Source organism: Haliotis asinina, chromosome 5 (assembly GCF_037392515.1).
Source record: "Haliotis asinina isolate JCU_RB_2024 chromosome 5, JCU_Hal_asi_v2, whole genome shotgun sequence".
Lineage (NCBI taxonomy): Eukaryota > Metazoa > Mollusca > Gastropoda > Lepetellida > Haliotidae > Haliotis > Haliotis asinina.
The window spans coordinates 79,551,197-79,571,989 of record NC_090284.1 but is presented as its reverse complement, the minus strand read 5'-3'; the positions used below and the strand labels follow the sequence as shown (position 1 = coordinate 79,571,989).

At 40.0% G+C, this 20,793-nt stretch overlaps 1 long non-coding RNA gene across 2 annotated transcripts; it reads left to right on the top strand.

Moving 5' to 3' along the window:
* The first annotated feature begins 1,748 nt into the window (after positions 1-1,748).
* Positions 1,749-19,837, top strand: LOC137283165 (uncharacterized). Of its 2 annotated transcripts, none has more exons than XR_010956848.1 (4): positions 1,749-1,910; positions 2,573-2,733; positions 18,495-18,779; positions 19,369-19,837. It is a non-coding gene; the product is annotated as an uncharacterized lncRNA (long non-coding RNA). The 2 variants fall into 2 exon arrangements; XR_010956849.1 differs by lacking the exon at positions 19,369-19,837 and adding an exon at positions 19,091-19,178.
* Positions 19,838-20,793: the final 956 nt, after the last annotated feature.

Sequence of the window (20,793 nt, the reverse complement as noted above, 5' to 3'; positions counted from 1 at the left end):
CGAAAATAGTTCAGTTTATATTATTTTATCGGATTCAGTGATGTTTAATGATATTCTCAACATAAAACAGAAAACTTTTAGGTTTGCATTTATGCCATAATGGCCCAGTAACCACACAAGGGTTGAATTAGCACATTTTGTTAAAATCTCTCGTTACACCAAATGTCAGTAGCACACTACAATGAAGCATGGTCACTGTCAGTAATGTGTATGACCTCCTGCCACGTCAATACAGGCTCGGATACGTCTCCTCATTGACGTAGACAATCGTCTGATGACGTCATTAGGTATCCGTTGCCATTCTTCTGTAAGTGCGCGTTGCAACTCTTGACGATCAGGTCTCCGAAACAGGTCTTCGAAGTCTAATTTGTCTGTCCAAGTGGTCCCATAAGTCTTCACACTGTCAGGGGTGAGCAATGGAAAGTCCTCGCAATTTGCACATGTGTTGCTCCCATCTGTGCCATTCCAACAGCTCGCTCTCTTTCTTCCTGGGTCAAACGTGGCATCCTTTTTGTGTGTTTTCAGTTGCTGTGATATTGCAGCATCGGAGAAGTCAATTTATACTGAACTCCTGCACGAGCATTTCATGAAATTGGACTTCTGTACATGTTTTACCATTTTCTTGAATTTTTCCAGAATGACGACCAGAAGTTGCGTTTTGGCAATAGAAACCATAAATGGGAACTTAGGCAGTCATTATTATACAAACTGTCATCACATTTTGTCACAAATGTACAAAATGTAATATTATTAAAAACCTATACTTTCTTTTGCCCGCAAGTTTAGTAATCATCACTTTTAAACAATCTTTCAGTTCCAACGGGAAGACAACGATTTGACAGTATAAAGTGTAAAAGATTGCATGTACATTTTTCAGGTAGATGGTGTAAATAAAACTCAATATCAGTGTAGCTTTTTCAATTTATGAAATCTACCTTTTGAGGATGCTTCACTATCTGAATGATAAACGTGTATAATAAGATCTGTACGGCTATTCTTGACTTTATTTAATCCAATCCCGATCGCATGGTTAATCCATATATCTTTGCTATGATGTATTTTATACATGATAGTCACTTGTTTATAGAAAAAAATATTTAATAACATAAAATAATAAAAAGTGTTTCAATATGGGTTTGGTTATGATTGGTTAAGCCTTATCAAGCTTAGGTTAGGTGATAACTAAAAACGGTCTTGGTTCTCATCAGTTAATGATTCTCTTAGAGTATGTTTTGCATGGAGTTCAAAACTTAATTAAAAGTTTGAAGATATTTGTGTTGTGATATATTGTGCATTTACGAATAGCTATATGAAGGTTTAGATGTAGTACTTGTAATGCGACTGTTGAATGTGGCAGGTGGTATAGACTTGAATACAACGAAAGTCTGTGCCCCTTTTGTGAAAACAGACGCCTGAATTATATAGAAAATGAATGTCATGTGCTATTCATTTGTAATGCCTATGACACTTAGAACGAAATATATAACAAAGTTCACTGAAGAACCTCACCAAAAACGTTATTTCCACTTGTAGCACATAGGTCGTTAATATTCTGGACAGCAGAGTAACAGGTTTACAGCAGTATCTTTACTTGATCTGCTGCCTAACTGTTCATGGATCCTCTCAATGTCAATAGTTTTGATATCTGCTGCAAAGTCCTCGGCAAGGTCCGTATAGACCATCATTAGCCAATATGAATGACCTCGAGGTCAAATCGAAAGCGAGGCTTAAAAAGGTTGTCCCAACCTTAAAATGGCGACCTAGAAAAGGAAAGAGTACTGCTGTCTGCCTTTGTGTCGGAGTGATGCCCGTCATGATTTAAGGTATCGTTACACCATATTCCGATGGATAAGGTCAGAAGAAGGCAATGGATGACGAACATACGGAGGGATTCTGGAAAATTATTCATCGTAAGTAAGAATTACAACAAGTGGCATCGTGTACATCTCAATGTGAAATGTACAACTGTTCACTAAGCAAGATTTTTATTAGGATCACATGTGAGTGTTACACACACACACACACACACACACACACACACACACACACTCACACACTCACTCACACACACACACGCACACACACATACTCATGCACTCACGCACTCACGCTCACACATTCATACCACCACCCACAACTGTTCACGAGGCAAGATTTTTATTAGGGGCACATATGAGTGTCTCAGACAGACAGACAGACAGACAGACAGACAGACAGACACACACACACACACACTAACGCTCACGTTCACGTTCACGTTCACACTCACACTCACACACACATTCATACCACCACCCCTTCCTCGCATGTACAAAATCAACGACCACCCAGCAGGTTCATGTGTGCACAACTGACCTTCCACCCAATAACACCGCAGAACAAAAACGGATACATCCCTCCCCATCTATAATAAGTTATTAACGGTTCATTATAATATGTTATGAAAGCATATACATAAGGCAAATAGTTGCATTTGCAAATATTTGTAATTCCACAGATATATTTATTGTTGTTTGTGTTGTCAGAGAAATAACGTATAATAATAGTGATGATTGCAGTGTTTATATTACAGTGAAGCAGAGAGTGCTACTGCAACCACTGACCCCCAGTCCTCCATGGAACAACTCCATCACAAATTACATAAACAGGAGAGGCAGCTCAAGGAAAAGGATGACAAGATAGCAGAAATGAACAGAAACTTCAACTTGAAAAGTTTGGAGTATGTAAATTCAGGTATGAGGATGAAAATTGACTGAACATTTTACAGTATTCCATCATTTCAAACACTGGCACTGATTAGCTGGAACTGTTTCAGTTGTTGACTATTCTCGCGGGTTTTGTGAAATACCTTGCCCAGTTAGCACAGCAATTGAATTTAATGTATGTAAATGAATTTGTTTCTGTTGTGTAAATGATGGGTAAAAATATTTAACATTGTTGGATTTAGCTGCAGAACAGGAGAGACTTTAATTTGATAATTTACTGCTGTGTAATCAATAATTGATGAACACGAATTTGTTTCATCCTGATTGAAAGAGTTGGTTAGAAGAAAAAATCAAAGATCGTGATACTGTGTGAGGGAAGAAAATCTATGATAAATTATGAATTGATCCAGCCATTGTTGCCATTCATGTTATCATGCCAGACTAATACATTTAAATCTATCAATATAAATACTACCCAATATATTTGCTATCTGCAATTTGCATCCACTGAAAATTGTATTGTTAATTCATCAGACTTATAGTTTGAAGCTATTGTGAATGCGCCTATTGTTATTAGACTTTTGAGACACCCTTCCAAAATAAATTTGAACTAACTTCACTCCAGGTGTTCGTTATTTATTCGGGTTACCTGTTTGCTGTAGTGTGAATCCTGATATGTTTATCTGATAATATATCACCCTTAAAGCGATTTTCAGTGACATTGATACGAAATAAATACGCCAGATCTACAATCAATCAGTTTTGACACTTGTTTCAAATATTCCATATGCAGGTACCATACGTTCATTCAGGTTAAATAATTATTAACCTCCAATTCAGTCAAGAAAGAACTTTAAAAAATCATCAAGTTTTGTCTTGCATTTTGTGCCCCACTCATGTTGACTGATATAAATATTTTTTAATGATGATGTGGCGATTCGTTTTTCCCCTGTTATTGTAACGTGCATGCAGTCATATGAGTTATGATATGCGCACATCGCCGTCACCAGTGTGTACAACCTAAACTGAATAAATACCCTGATAGGACAAAACATTTTAAACAGAGAAAATACCAAACACATAATTTTATAGCATAAATAATACAGTTTTGTTTGGTCCCGATCCATTCAAGGAGGGGTATCTTGATTTAAATAATATTAATTATAATCTCAGTTACCCAGCTCTATAATTAACATCACCACTCCCATGCGGAAGTGGATTATTTGAATCCAGGTCACACGTTGAGTCTTTGTCTTTGATCATATGAGAATGAATTCCCTTGATAATATCTCCACTGTCGTCACTTCAGAGCAGTTTCCCTTCATAACTGCTGCGCAACATCGTAAACATTAACCCAGATTTCTACGTCATATGACTGAGCGTGATGTGTTGTGAAGAACAGTATTTACTCTCCCTTCAGTCCTTGTATAAGCTTCAGAAAGGTATGTGCGACCCTTTCCCATTCCTCCGCGATTTTACAGGACTAATGAGCAGTTCCATAGTGTGCCGTTCAAAGGAAATTTGTACAGACTGAGATTGTCGCCATTATGCGAATGTGTCCTTGCGCAATTTAGCCTCGTTTTGGTACAGATATGAATATTCATAAGGCCTCATTAAGAATGGTCTATTCCAACAGCGCGTAGTGAAGTGATTTGACTCTACGTCTCCCTGTCTGGCGCGTCTGGGGAGACGGGAAGGGAGTGCTGTGTGATCAGCTCAAGCAAACAGAGCACGGCTTGTTATCATCAGTTAGATATATCCCTTTACAAGTTACACGCCCGGTGCATTTATAGGACCCAGCACTACTATTAATTATATACAACTCATTACGTTTATTAAATACCTAATCGCTTACAGCCACGGATATTTACAGGACCTTTATCAGCAGATGCTCTGCTGACAGAGACGCTCAGGGTCGCCAAACTCTGGGTCATCGTGTCGTCCGTTAGCTCCATACAGTTAACTCACCCAGATGTATGACGTCATGATCAGACTTCACATACACAATATCATGTTCTAACTTGGTAAAACATTCATTTTCACTGACATGAACACCCAGGGAGCACATTGTACTAGAAAAGGAAACGCTATTATAGTCGGCGACGACAAAGATAAATGTTCTACACTCACACGCAAAAGAAACGCAAGTCTGACATGTAGCATCACTGTATTTCTTTTTCAACAGTTAAGTATACAAATACGAGTGGACTCAGATGTACAGAAATTTGAGCAAACACAGTTCATTGGTATCCATACTCAATAAGGTCTTTACAATTTGTGTCAGCAATTGCATTTTCCGATTTCGATCATTTGAATTACATCATTCAATACCTGGTGTGCCCACCATTAGCATTGATCACTGCCACACATCTCCTGTACATAGAGTTGATCAGACGATTTGTGAAGGCCCTTGGGATCATTCTGCACACTTCCAGTACAGCTGTACGCAGGTCATCAGCAGTTGCAGGCGCTGGTTGCACTTGGTGGAGACGCCTCTGAATCTCATCCCACAAGTGCTCGATGGGGTTAAGGTCAGGGCTAAGGGCCGGCCATTGCATGACGTTTATGTTGTGCTGTTGAAGAAAGGCCATGGTAAGTCTTGCAACATGCGGACGAGCATTATCTTGCTGGAAAATGTGATTCCGATGTCGGGCAAAAAATGGAGCAACATGAGGTCTGATGACTTGGTCAATGTAACGCTGAGCTGTGATGCCGCGTCCTCGACCTTGACCCACATTCTGGAAGCACATTGGTCCAAGCCTAGCATTAAGTCCAATTCCGGCCCAAATCATGACACTAGGACCACCCCATGCATCCCTTTCCAACACGTCTCGGTCAGCAAAACGCTCTCGTTGACGTCTCCAAACCCTGACCCGTCCATCTGCATGTGACACACAAAAGCGACTCTCATCAGAGAAGATGACACGTCTCCACTCACGCTGACGCCAATTTTGATGACCCTGTGCCCATTGAAGTCGTGCTTGTCTATGGTGTGGTCGGAGTATTGGACGACGTGCTGGTCGGTGACATCGTAGGCTGGTGGCGCGCAGCCGTCGGATAACGGTGTCACGCTGATGTGTCGATTATGTGTCCCGACAGTATCCAGAGCAGTTTGGCTTGCTGTTAAGAAAGGATCACGCTGGTGTTGCCGTGTCATGAGACGATCTTGCCTAGGGGTCGTGAGCCTTGGTCGACCGCTTCGTTGACGGTCATTGGTTGACTGTGTTGTGTTATAGCGATGCTGGAGACGGTAGATTGTCGTTATGTTGACGTTAAAGTGCCGAGCAATGTGTTGGACAGACTCTCCAGCGTGTAAACGTCCGATAGCCTGATTCCTCTCATGTTGGTTTAGTCGCGGCATTGTTGAACAATGAAGGATATGCCAAAGTTCTTGGCGGTTTTTATACCCACTACGGGTAGTGAAAAATCGTGCATATTCAATTCCACGTGGGAAGTGTGCATCATGTCCACATCTTCATTTGAGTGGTGCATTTTGGCGATTCGTTTTCGCCTTGTTGTGATCACATTGATCTTATAAAATGATACAGAAAATGTTCCAAGCATCGCCAAGCATTACTATGTACCGAAGGTATTATGAAATTAGGGGTCCAAATTTGGTTCTTCAGTTCAGATAGAAACTTGCGTTTCTTTTGCGTGTGAGTATACATTGAAAGCATCAATAGAAAAGAGAGAAAGTCAAAGGGCGATGTATATTAAGTACTGACCATTTCTCAGGCAAAGAAATTGTTTCCTTTTATGATTCAGTCTAAGTAAACTTAGTCTCAATTGTTACGAGTGTGTATTTTCTGTTTATTTTTGTTATTAATTAAGTAATAAGTATTATTATCACAACATGTAGTGTTTTGAATATGAAATATGATGGGTCACATTTCGCTTTAATAGCTGGTCAACACTTTTAGCATTCTGGTTTTCCGGAACTTATCTGCTCCTAGTTTTCAAAGTGTCTACTTCCGTGAGACTTATTCGAGGGCATTCTACAGTGTTGACGATGTTCGTTTGTGTCCGAACCTTCGGGAAATGACTGTATATTATATATAAAGGCTGCTTGCCGTGCGGAGGGCGACACTCACACTCATTCACATTTGCTGAGTCTCGCTTGATCATCAAGCCCGTCAACGCCTGACCTACATTATCTGCTGTCAGACCGATCGCTGTGTTGACATTTTGCATAGTTGGTTACCTCTCGTACTCAAGCTTTGGTGAGTTTGATATATTGTATTTTGTGACCCATTGACTTAGATTTTGCCTCTCTTGAATTGTATTTGTAATCAGCATTGTTATATTAACTTGTGACTTTGTATACCTTGCTCTCGTTGCTTAATGATAATATCTGAATATTTTGAACTTGTCTGTGGTCTGTTTTGCTGGTTCAAAAGGGGATTTCTTACATTGTTGTCTCGGTAAATTCTTAACTGTAACACAATGTTTATTCGTTACACTCCATAACTGAGTCTAACAATCCCTAGTAGAAGGTTGCGTCAGGTAACCTTTGAGAGACCTATGACCGTCCAATCAATATTGAGATGGTTAAATGGATTTGACCAATCAAACAACGGTTACGGCTTGCAAAATATTCTGGTGTGATTTCTTCTTCCAACATCAAACGGGGGCGGTGGGGTAGCCTAGTGCTTAAAGCGTTCGCTCGTCACGCCGAAGACCCGGGTTCGATTCCCCACATGGGTACAACGTGTGAGGCCCATTTTCTGGTGTCCCCCCGCCGTGATATCGCTGGAATATTGCTAAAAGCGGCGTAAAACCAAACTCACTCACCCACTCCAACATCAAACGACGTCTAGTAGTAAATGACCTCGGGTTGGACCACCCTGCCGATCAGTAGTAACTTGCCCCGGGTTGGACTCCACCCTGCCGATCAGTAGTAACTTGCCCCGGGTTGGACTCCACCCTGCCGATCAGTAGTAACTTGCCCCGGGTTGGACTCCCACCCTGCCGATCAGTAGTAACTGGCCCCAGGTTGGACTCCCACCCTGCCGATCAGTAGTAACTTGCCCCGGGTTGGATTCCACCGTGCCGATCAGTAGTAACTTGCCCCGGGTTGGACTCCAGCCTGCCGATCAGTAGTAACTTGCCCCGGGTTGGACTCCACCCTGCCGATCAGTAGTAACTTGCCCCGGGTTGGACTCCCACCCTGCCGATCAGTAGTAACTGGCCCCAGGTTGGACTCCCACCCTGCCGATCAGTAGTAACTTGCCCCGGGTTGGACTCCAGCCTACCGATCAGTAGTAACTTGCCCCGGGTTGGATTCCACCGTGCCGATCAGTAGTAACTTGCCCCGGGTTGGACTCCAGCCTACCGATCAGTAGAACAGGCCCCAGGTTGGACTCCACCCTACCGGTCAGTAGTAACTGGCCCAGGTTGGACTCCACCCCGCTGACCAGTAGTTAGGAGATAAACATTATGTGTTGGCCAATTTCCGGGTGTTATTGAGCATTTGAAGCACGGGAATGCATTTGGGACCGACGGCGTTGTAAACAAAAAAGTAAACCAAAGGGGTTTTACTGTCTGCACACGTTTACATCGAGTATGGGTACAGCAGTGAAGTATCATCAGCTGACCGTCTCAGCAGGTTTCCATGGTAGTATCTGGAGTTGCTCATTTCTGACGTCATTCTAACTTTACTTCACAATGATTTGATTGACGTCACCACTTATGATGACACAACAAAACAATTGTTTACGTGTCAGTACCTCGTGAATAGTCTTGTAGTTTCCGGGAATCTAATGCCAACCAATCAGATTACAGAACACAGAACACAGATACCTGGGGTATCTCTTGGCATGTGAGGTGTATCGGCCTGTGGTATCTCTTGGTATGTGAAGTGTATCGGCCTGTGGTATCTCTTGGCATGTGAAATGTATCAGCCTGTGGTATTTCTTGGCATGTGAAGTGTATCGGCCTGTGGTATCTCTTGGCATGTGAAGTGTATCGGCCTGTGGTATCTCTTGGCATGTGAAGTGTATCAGCCTGTGGTATCTCTTGGCATGTGAAGTGTATCGGCCTTTGGCATCTCTTGGCATGTGAAATGTATCAGCCTGTGGTATCTCTTGGCATGTGAAGTGTATCGGCCTGTGGTAGCTCTTGGCATGTGAAGTCTATCGGCCTGTGTTATCTCTTGGCATGTGAAGTCTATCGGCCTGTGTTATCTCTTGGCATGTGAAGTCTATCGGCCTGTGTTATCTCTTGGCATGTGAAGTCTATCGGCCTGTGTTATCTCTTGGCATGTGTAGTGTATCGGCCTGAGGAGAGCATCAGAACGTGGTGTCCCTTTTCTTGTAGATTGTACCAGCCTTTGGTATTAGCCTGTGGTATCTTGTCTAGGCATGTGGATCCATTCAGCCTGTGGTATCACTTGCCATGTGGTGCATACCAAGTATATAGATTGTAGTATAATCTATTGTGTACCTCGTAGAGCTAGGGTATAGGCAGTCACTCTCAGTGTGATGTCATCTGTGTTGTTGTAAGATGTGGCCATATTTGTAAAAACTGTGTCAGTGATCCGTCATATTTTCTGTTAGCAGTTAATGCTTCTAAATTAGTGTCGTTGTTTGTATTCGTATTTTAGTAAAAGCTCTATTCATTTCAGCCATAATTACTTACAATTACCAAATCATTGCAAACATACCAATTCATGATGTTTTATATGCACTTTCATATAGACGAACATATGAAAATGATGACATGGGAGACCCTCGAAACATATTAATATGTGACAAGACACCTGCCCTTTAATCACTTATACGCATGTAGTTACCTGTCCTTTAATCACTTATACGCATGTAGTTACCTGTCCTTTAATCACTTATACGCATGTAGTTACCTGTCCTTTAATCACTTATACGCATGTAGCTACCTGTCCTTTAATCACTTATACGCATTTAGTTACCTGCCCTTTAATCACTGATACGTATGTAGTTACCTGCCCTTTAATCACTTATACGCATATAGTTACCTGTCCTTTAATCACTTATACGCATATATTTACCTGTCCTTTAAGCACTTATACGCATATCGTTACCTGCCCTTTAATCACTTATACGCATGTAGTTACCTGTCCTTTAATCACTTATACGCATGTAGCTACCTGTCCTTTAATCACTTATACGCATGTAGTTACCTGTCCTTTAATCACTTATACGCATGTAGTTACCTGCCCTTTAATCACTTATACGCATGTAGTTACCTGCCCTTTAATCACTTATACGCACGTAGTTACCTGTCCTTTAATCACTTAGACGCATGTAGTTACCTGTCCTTTAATCACTTAGACGCATGTAGTTACCTGCCCTTTAATCACTTATACGCATGTAGTTACCTGCCCTTTAATCACTTATACGCATGTAGTTACCTGTCCTTTAATCACTTACACGCATGTAGTTACCTGCCCTTTAATCACTTATACGCATGTAGTTACCTGTCCTTTAATCACTTATACGCATGTAGTTACCTGCCCTTTAATCACTTATACGCATGTAGTTACCTGTCCTTTAATCACTTATACGCATGTAACTACCTGCCCTTTAATCACTTATACGCATGTAGTTACCTGCCCTTTAATCACTTATACGCACGTAGTTACCTGTCCTTTAATCACTTATACGCATGTAGTTACCTGTCCTTTAATCACTTATACGCATGTAGTTACCTGTCCTTTAATTACTTATACTCATATAGTTACCTGCCCTTTAATCACTTACACGCATGTAGTTACCTGCCCTTTAATCACTTATACGCATTTAGTTACCTGCCCTTTAATCACTTATACGTATGTAGTTACCTGCCCTTTAATCACTTATACGCATGTAGTTACCTGCCCTTTAATCACTTATACGCATTTAGTTACCTGCCCTTTAATCACTTATACGCATGTAGTTACCTGCCCTTTAATCACTTATACGCATTTAGTTACCTGTCCTTTAATCACTTATACGCATGTAGTTACCTGCCCTTTAATCACTTATACGCATGTAGTTACCTGTCCTTTAATCACTTATACGCATGTAGTTACCTGCCCTTTAATCACTTATATGCATGTAGTTACCTGCCCTTTAATCACTTATACGCACGTAGTTACCTGTCCTTTAATCACTTATACGCATGTAGTTACCTGTCCTTTAATCACTTATACGCATGTAGTTACCTGCCCTTTAATCACTTACACGCATGTAGTTACCTGCCCTTCAATCACTTATACGCATGTAGTTACCTGCCCTTTAATCACTTATACGCATGTAGTTACCTGTCCTTTAATCACTTATACGCATGTAGTTACCTGCCCTTTAATCACTTATACGCATGTAGTTACCTGTCCTTTAATCACTTATACGCATGTAGTTACCTGTCCTTTAATCACTTCTACGCATGTAACTACCTGCCCTTTAATCACTTATACGCATGTAGTTACCTGTCCTTTAATCACTTATACGCATGTAGCTACCTGTCCTTTAATCACTTATACGCATGTAGTTACCTGCCCTTTAATCACTTATACGCATGTAGTTACCTGCCCTTTAATCACTTACACGCATGTAGTTACCTGCCCTTTAATCACTTATACGCATGTAGTTACCTGTCCTTTAATCACTTATACGCATGTAGTTACCTGCCCTTTAATCACATATACGCATGTAGCTACCTGTCCTTTAATCACTTATACGCATGTAGTTACCTGTCCTTTAATCACTTATACGCATATAGTTACCTGCCCTTTAATCACTTATACGCATGTAGTTACCTGCCCTTTAATCACTTATACGCATTTAGTTACCTGCCCTTTAATCACTTATACGCATGTAGTTACCTGTCCTTTAATCACTTATACGCATTTAGTTACCTGTCCTTTAATCACTTATACGCATGTAGTTACCTGCCCTTTAATCACTTATACGCATGTAGTTACCTGTCCTTTAATCACTTATACGCATGTAGTTACCTGCCCTTTAATCACTTATATGCATGTAGTTACCTGCCCTTTAATCACTTATACGCACGTAGTTACCTGTCCTTTAATCACTTATACGCATGTAGTTACCTGTCCTTTAATCACTTATACGCATGTAGTTACCTGCCCTTTAATCACTTACACGCATGTAGTTACCTGCCCTTCAATCACTTATACGCATGTAGTTACCTGCCCTTTAATCACTTATACGCATGTAGTTACCTGTCCTTTAATCACTTATACGCATGTAGTTACCTGCCCTTTAATCACTTATACGCATGTAGTTACCTGTCCTTTAATCACTTATACGCATGTAGTTACCTGTCCTTTAATCACTTCTACGCATGTAACTACCTGCCCTTTAATCACTTATACGCATGTAGTTACCTGTCCTTTAATCACTTATACGCATGTAGCTACCTGTCCTTTAATCACTTATACGCATGTAGTTACCTGCCCTTTAATCACTTATACGCATGTAGTTACCTGCCCTTTAATCACTTACACGCATGTAGTTACCTGCCCTTTAATCACTTATACGCATGTAGTTACCTGTCCTTTAATCACTTATACGCATGTAGTTACCTGCCCTTTAATCACATATACGCATGTAGCTACCTGTCCTTTAATCACTTATACGCATGTAGTTACCTGTCCTTTAATCACTTATACGCATATAGTTACCTGCCCTTTAATCACTTATACGCATGTAGTTACCTGTCCTTTAATCACTTATATGCATGTAGTTACCTGCCCTTTAATCACTTATACGCATGTAGTTACCTGCCCTTTAATCACTTATACGCATGTAGTTACCTGTCCTTTAATCACTTATACGCATGTAGCTACCTGTCCTTTAATCACTTATACGCATATAGTTACCTGTCCTTTAATCACTTATACGCATGTAGTTACCTGCCCTTTAATCACTTATACGCATTTAGTTACCTGCCCTTTAATCACTTATACGTATGTAGTTACCTGCCCTTTAATCACTTATACGCATGTAGTTACCTGCCCTTTAATCACTTATACGCTCGTAGTTACCTGCCCTTTAATCACTTATACGCATGTAGTTACCTGTCCTTTAATCACTTATACGCATGTAGTTACCTGTCCTTTAATCACTTACACGCATGTAGCTACCTGCCCTTTAATCACTTATACGCATGTAGTTACCTGTCCTTTAATCACTTATACGCATGTAGCTACCTGTCCTTTAATCACTTATACGCATATAGTTACCTGTCCTTTAATCACTTATACGCATGTAGTTACCTGCCCTTTAATCACTTATACGCATATAGTTACCTGCCCTTTAATCACTTATACGCATGTAGTTACCTGTCCTTTAATCACTTATATGCATGTAGTTACCTGCCCTTTAATCACTTATACGCATGTAGCTACCTGCCCTTTAATCACTTATACGCATGTAGTTACCTGTCCTTTAATCACTTATACGCATGTAGCTACCTGTCCTTTAATCACTTATACGCATATAGTTACCTGTCCTTTAATCACTTATACGCATGTAGTTACCTGCCCTTTAATCACTTATACGCATTTAGTTACCTGCCCTTTAATCATTTATACGTATGTAGTTACCTGCCCTTTAATCACTTATACGCATGTAGTTACCTGCCCTTTAATCACTTATACGCTCGTAGTTACCTGCCCTTTAATCACTTATACGCATGTAGTTACCTGTCCTTTAATCACTTATACGCATGTAGTTACCTGTCCTTTAATCACTTACACGCATGTAACTACCTGCCCTTTAATCACTTATACGCATGTAGTTACCTGTCCTTTAATCACTTATACGCATGTAGCTACCTGTCCTTTAATCACTTATACGCATATAGTTACCTGTCCTTTAATCACTTATACGCATGTAGTTACCTGCCCTTTAATCACTTATACGCATGTAGTTACCTGTCCTTTAATCACTTATACGCATGTAGTTACCTGCCCTTTAATCACTTATACGCATGTAGTTACCTGCCCTTTAATCACTTATACGCACGTAGTTACCTGTCCTTTAGTCACTTATACGCATGTAGCTCCCTGTCCCTTAATCACTTATACGCATGTAGTTACCTGCCCTTTAATCACTTGTACGCATGTAGTTACCTGCCCTTTAATCACTTATACGCATGTAGTTACCTGTCCTTTAATCACTTATACGCATGTAGTTACCTGCCCTTTAATCACTTATACGCATGTAGCTACCTGTCCTTTAATCACTTATACGCATGTAGTTACATGTCCTTTAATCACTTATACGCATGTAACTACCTGCCCTTTAATCACTTATACGCATGTAGTTACCTGTCCTTTAATCACTTATACGCATGTAGTCACCTGCCCTTTAATCACTTATACGCATGTAGTTACCTGCCCTTTAATCACTTATACGCATGTAGTTACCTGTCCTTTAATCACTTATACGCATGTAGTTACCTGCCCTTTAATCACTTATATGCATGTAGTTACCTGTCCTTTAATCACTTATACGCATGTAGTTACCTGCCCTTAAATCACTTATACGCATGTAGTTACCTGTCCTTTAATCACTTATACGCATGTAGTTACCTGCCCTTTAATCACTTATACGCATGTAGTTACCTGCCCTTTAATCACTTATACGCACGTAGTTACCTGTCCTTTAATCACTTATACGCATGTAGCTCCCTGTCCCTTAATCACTTATACGCATGTAGTTACCTGCCCTTTAATCACTTATACGCATGTAGTTACCTGCCCTTTAATCACTTATACGCATGTAGTTACCTGTCCTTTAATCACTTATACGCATGTAGTTACCTGCCCTTTAATCACTTATACGCATGTAGTTACATGTCCTTTAATCACTTATACGCATGTAACTACCTGCCCTTTAATCACTTATACGCATGTAGTTACCTGTCCTTTAATCACTTATACGCATGTAGTTACCTGCCCTTTAATCACTTATAAGCATGTAGTTACCTGCCCTTTAATCACTTATACGCATGTAGTTACCTGTCCTTTAATCACTTATACGCATGTAGTTACCTGCCCTTTAATCACTTATATGCATGTAGTTACCTGTCCTTTAATCACTTATACGCATGTAGTTACCTGCCCTTAAATCACTTATACGCATGTAGTTACCTGCCCTTTAATCACTTATACGTATGTAGTTACCTGCCCTTTAATCACTTATACGCATGTAGTTACCTGCCCTTTAATCACTTATACGCTCGTAGTTACCTGCCCTTTAATCACTTATACGCATGTAGTTACCTGTCCTTTAATCACTTATACGCATGTAGTTACCTGTCCTTTAATCACTTACACGCATGTAGCTACCTGCCCTTTAATCACTTATACGCATGTAGTTACCTGTCCTTTAATCACTTATACGCATGTAGCTACCTGTCCTTTAATCACTTATACGCATATAGTTACCTGTCCTTTAATCACTTATACGCATGTAGTTACCTGCCCTTTAATCACTTATACGCATATAGTTACCTGCCCTTTAATCACTTATACGCATGTAGTTACCTGTCCTTTAATCACTTATATGCATGTAGTTACCTGCCCTTTAATCACTTATACGCATGTAGCTACCTGCCCTTTAATCACTTATACGCATGTAGTTACCTGTCCTTTAATCACTTATACGCATGTAGCTACCTGTCCTTTAATCACTTATACGCATATAGTTACCTGTTCTTTAATCACTTATACGCATGTAGTTACCTGCCCTTTAATCACTTATACGCATTTAGTTACCTGCCCTTTAATCATTTATACGTATGTAGTTACCTGCCCTTTAATCACTTATACGCATGTAGTTACCTGCCCTTTAATCACTTATACGCTCGTAGTTACCTGCCCTTTAATCACTTATACGCATGTAGTTACCTGTCCTTTAATCACTTATACGCATGTAGTTACCTGTCCTTTAATCACTTACACGCATGTAACTACCTGCCCTTTAATCACTTATACGCATGTAGTTACCTGTCCTTTAATCACTTATACGCATGTAGCTACCTGTCCTTTAATCACTTATACGCATATAGTTACCTGTCCTTTAATCACTTATACGCATGTAGTTACCTGCCCTTTAATCACTTATACGCATGTAGTTACCTGTCCTTTAATCACTTATACGCATGTAGTTACCTGCCCTTTAATCACTTATACGCATGTAGTTACCTGCCCTTTAATCACTTATACGCACGTAGTTACCTGTCCTTTAGTCACTTATACGCATGTAGCTCCCTGTCCCTTAATCACTTATACGCATGTAGTTACCTGCCCTTTAATCACTTGTACGCATGTAGTTACCTGCCCTTTAATCACTTATACGCATGTAGTTACCTGTCCTTTAATCACTTATACGCATGTAGTTACCTGCCCTTTAATCACTTATACGCATGTAGCTACCTGTCCTTTAATCACTTATACGCATGTAGCTACCTGTCCTTTAATCACTTATACGCATATAGTTACCTGTTCTTTAATCACTTATACGCATGTAGTTACCTGCCCTTTAATCACTTATACGCATTTAGTTACCTGCCCTTTAATCATTTATACGTATGTAGTTACCTGCCCTTTAATCACTTATACGCATGTAGTTACCTGCCCTTTAATCACTTATACGCTCGTAGTTACCTGCCCTTTAATCACTTATACGCATGTAGTTACCTGTCCTTTAATCACTTATACGCATGTAGTTACCTGTCCTTTAATCACTTACACGCATGTAACTACCTGCCCTTTAATCACTTATACGCATGTAGTTACCTGTCCTTTAATCACTTATACGCATGTAGCTACCTGTCCTTTAATCACTTATACGCATATAGTTACCTGTCCTTTAATCACTTATACGCATGTAGTTACCTGCCCTTTAATCACTTATACGCATGTAGTTACCTGTCCTTTAATCACTTATACGCATGTAGTTACCTGCCCTTTAATCACTTATACGCATGTAGTTACCTGCCCTTTAATCACTTATACGCACGTAGTTACCTGTCCTTTAGTCACTTATACGCATGTAGCTCCCTGTCCCTTAATCACTTATACGCATGTAGTTACCTGCCCTTTAATCACTTGTACGCATGTAGTTACCTGCCCTTTAATCACTTATACGCATGTAGTTACCTGTCCTTTAATCACTTATACGCATGTAGTTACCTGCCCTTTAATCACTTATACGCATGTAGCTACCTGTCCTTTAATCACTTATACGCATGTAGTTACATGTCCTTTAATCACTTATACGCATGTAACTACCTGCCCTTTAATCACTTATACGCATGTAGTTACCTGTCCTTTAATCACTTATACGCATGTAGTCACCTGCCCTTTAATCACTTATACGCATGTAGTTACCTGCCCTTTAATCACTTATACGCATGTAGTTACCTGTCCTTTAATCACTTATACGCATGTAGTTACCTGCCCTTTAATCACTTATATGCATGTAGTTACCTGTCCTTTAATCACTTATACGCATGTAGTTACCTGCCCTTAAATCACTTATACGCATGTAGTTACCTGTCCTTTAATCACTTATACGCATGTAGTTACCTGCCCTTTAATCTCTTATACGCATGTAGTTACCTGCCCTTTAATCACTTATACGCACGTAGTTACCTGTCCTTTAATCACTTATACGCATGTAGCTCCCTGTCCCTTAATCACTTATACGCATGTAGTTACCTGCCCTTTAATCACTTATACGCATGTAGTTACCTGCCCTTTAATCACTTATACGCATGTAGTTACCTGTCCTTTAATCACTTATACGCATGTAGTTACCTGCCCTTTAATCACTTATACGCATGTAGTTACATGTCCTTTAATCACTTATACGCATGTAACTACCTGCCCTTTAATCACTTATACGCATGTAGTTACCTGTCCTTTAATCACTTATACGCATGTAGTTACCTGCCCTTTAATCACTTATAAGCATGTAGTTACCTGCCCTTTAATCACTTATACGCATGTAGTTACCTGTCCTTTAATCACTTATACGCATGTAGTTACCTGCCCTTTAATCACTTATATGCATGTAGTTACCTGTCCTTTAATCACTTATACGCATGTAGTTACCTGCCCTTAAATCACTTATACGCATGTAGTTACCTGCCCTTTAGTCACTTATATGCATGTAGTTACCTGTCCTTTAATCACTTATACGCATGTAGTTACCTGCCCTTTAATCATTTATACGCATGTAGTTACCTGTCCTTTAATCACTTATACGCATGTAACTACCTGCCCTTTAATCACTTATACGCATGTAGCTACCTGTCCTTTAATCACTTATACGCATTTAGTTACCTGTCCTTTAATCACTTATACGCATGTAGTTACCTGCCCTTTAATCACTTAGACGCATGTAGTTACCTGTCCTTTAATCACTTAGACGCATGTAGTTACCTGTCCTTTAATCACTTATACGCATGTAGTTACCTGCCCTTTAATCACTTATACGCATGTAGCTACCTGCCCTTTAATCACTTATACGCATGTAGTTACCTGCCCTTTAGTATTACCAATGTTAACTCAAACCAGATCTTACAGTTACGGTTCAGGCCCTCATGTCAGAGTGTTGGAATTTTGCTGAGTGTGTCGTAAGACAAAAGCCAAACTACAATTATTACTTGGCAGTCATATAGCTGGAATACTGATGAGTGTGTCGTTAAACAACGGCCAAAAACCAGTATTACCCGATGAAAACAGTGTGAAATGCAATAGCGGCATTGATTGATGCAGTGTGTATCTTGATACAGATGAAAGTATGGAGGCTCCTGACATGTTCAAAACCCAGTTTGTGTGACGCTGAGGTACAATTCCCCATGAAAGAAGAACCCCCTGCTATTCATTGCCGTCTGGAACCCGAATTTCAGCTGAAACAGACACACACACACGATGAGGACCGGAAGCAGCTTCACGGGAAATAACATCGCTCCGACTGAGTAAAGCCAAACAGTAATTCATTACAAACTGAGAATCCCTTTCCCACCCTCAAAGAAGACACTGGCGCCAACTGAGAGTCACTGGAAAGGGTTAAGTTGGTAAGTATGGATGGAATGGCTTTATACCGTCTTCACTGGTCCTGGGCTGATGTACCTTCGGACTCAGGAACATGTACACACTTTGAGAGTATATCAACCCATGGCCCCTAAGGTCCAGTGAACAACGTATTTATCTTACCGAACACCTCAATGTTAATTTTGAACTGTTTTGACACATTTTAAAGTCAAATTAGAAAATATAATTTTCGGTTTTGTTTACTACAAATACATATGTAAAATATGAACGTGCATGCTTGAGTTGAGCATGCTTGTTCCAGGGTTTACTAAATTGACCTAATCATGGTTCCCAGGACATTGAATGGACAGAGGTACCAGAACTTGATCCAGGACGCGGCGGTTGTGCCTCATATTGATAACCATGCTCTCAGCACACGTCCACTCCATGCTCTCAGCACACGTCCAGTCTTCATGGACGATAATGCCGGACGACATCGTGCTCGAATTGTATCGCTAACAAAATGCTACTGACACACTACAATGGCCATCCATAAGTCCACACATGAATCCTATTGAGCATTTGTGGGACATTTTGGGATGTAGGGTGAGAGCATGGGATCTTCCATTTCAGAACCTTCAGGACTTGACGCATGCATTGCATGATGAGTGGCAGCAGATCATCCAACAGAGAATCAGACGTCTGGTGAACAGCATCAGACGACATGTAGAAAATGTTATCCAAGTGCGAGGCGGTTACATCAGATACAGAGTCACCCAGTCATTGCGGAGCCTCCAGCCTGAAACTTCACAAAAGCCCCTCTACTGTCAATTTATTTTCCTGTATATCACACTGTTGTGTTCACGTCTCTTTATCACCATTGTTTTTATAACTTCTTTCTTATCTGTCCTCTCTGATTAATTGTCTATGTACATCTATGACTTCATGAAAATCTAATTATCACTTCACTAGCTGCCTATCACTCTGATATGTCTTATCTCCTTATCTTCATTGTTTGTGTAAACTGGTTTTACTTTATCCCTATTGTCATTGTTTTATAACTGTGCTTGATTGGTCCTCTGTGACTGTAATTACATGTACATCTCTGGCTTCAAGTAAATTCTGGTATAAAAGGTATGTGTATTTATCTGTCTTTAATCACCTAAAAAGGGGGGTAAGAAGTTGCCCATAAACGTCTTGTTACATTTATTACATAACATGCAGCACATCAGACCTTGATGCATAATGTTGAATATCTACATAACATGCAGCACATCAGACCTTGATGCATAATGTTGAATATCTACATAACATGCAGTACATCAGACCTTGATGCATAATGTTGAATATCTACATAACATGCAGCACATCAGACCTTGATTTATAATGCTGAATATCTACATAACATGCAGCACATCAGACCTTGATGCATAATGTTGAATATCTACATAACATGCAGCACATCAGACCTTGATTTATAATGTTGAATATCTACATAACATGCAGCACATCAGACCTTGATGCATAATGTTGAATATCTACATAACGTGCAGCACATCAGACCTTGATGTATAATGTTGAATATCTACATAACATGCAGCACATCAGACCTTGATGCATAATGTTGAATATCTACATACCATGCAGCACATCAGACCTTGATGTATAATGTTGAATATCTACATAACATGCAGCACATCAGACCTTGATTTATAATGTTGAATATCTACATAACATGCAGCACATCAGACCTTGATTTATAATGTTGAATAATTAGGGCAGACAAAAGAAATGCCAAATGGACGAATGTTTCTCAAGTAACCACTATTTGCTGCTACCACTAATAATACCTGTTACAAATTCATTAATTTGATAATCAAGTGGATGATGAAAATATACAAGTGTAGGTTCATATCTCCAAACGCGGGTTACACAGGTTATTTACAATAGAATAATAAAAAGATATTCAATGTTTTTATTCATTTCAGTGGAGCATTTACAAACGAATATAGGCGTACATTGAAACCAAAGGTAGCCATACGGATTTCGATTAACTGA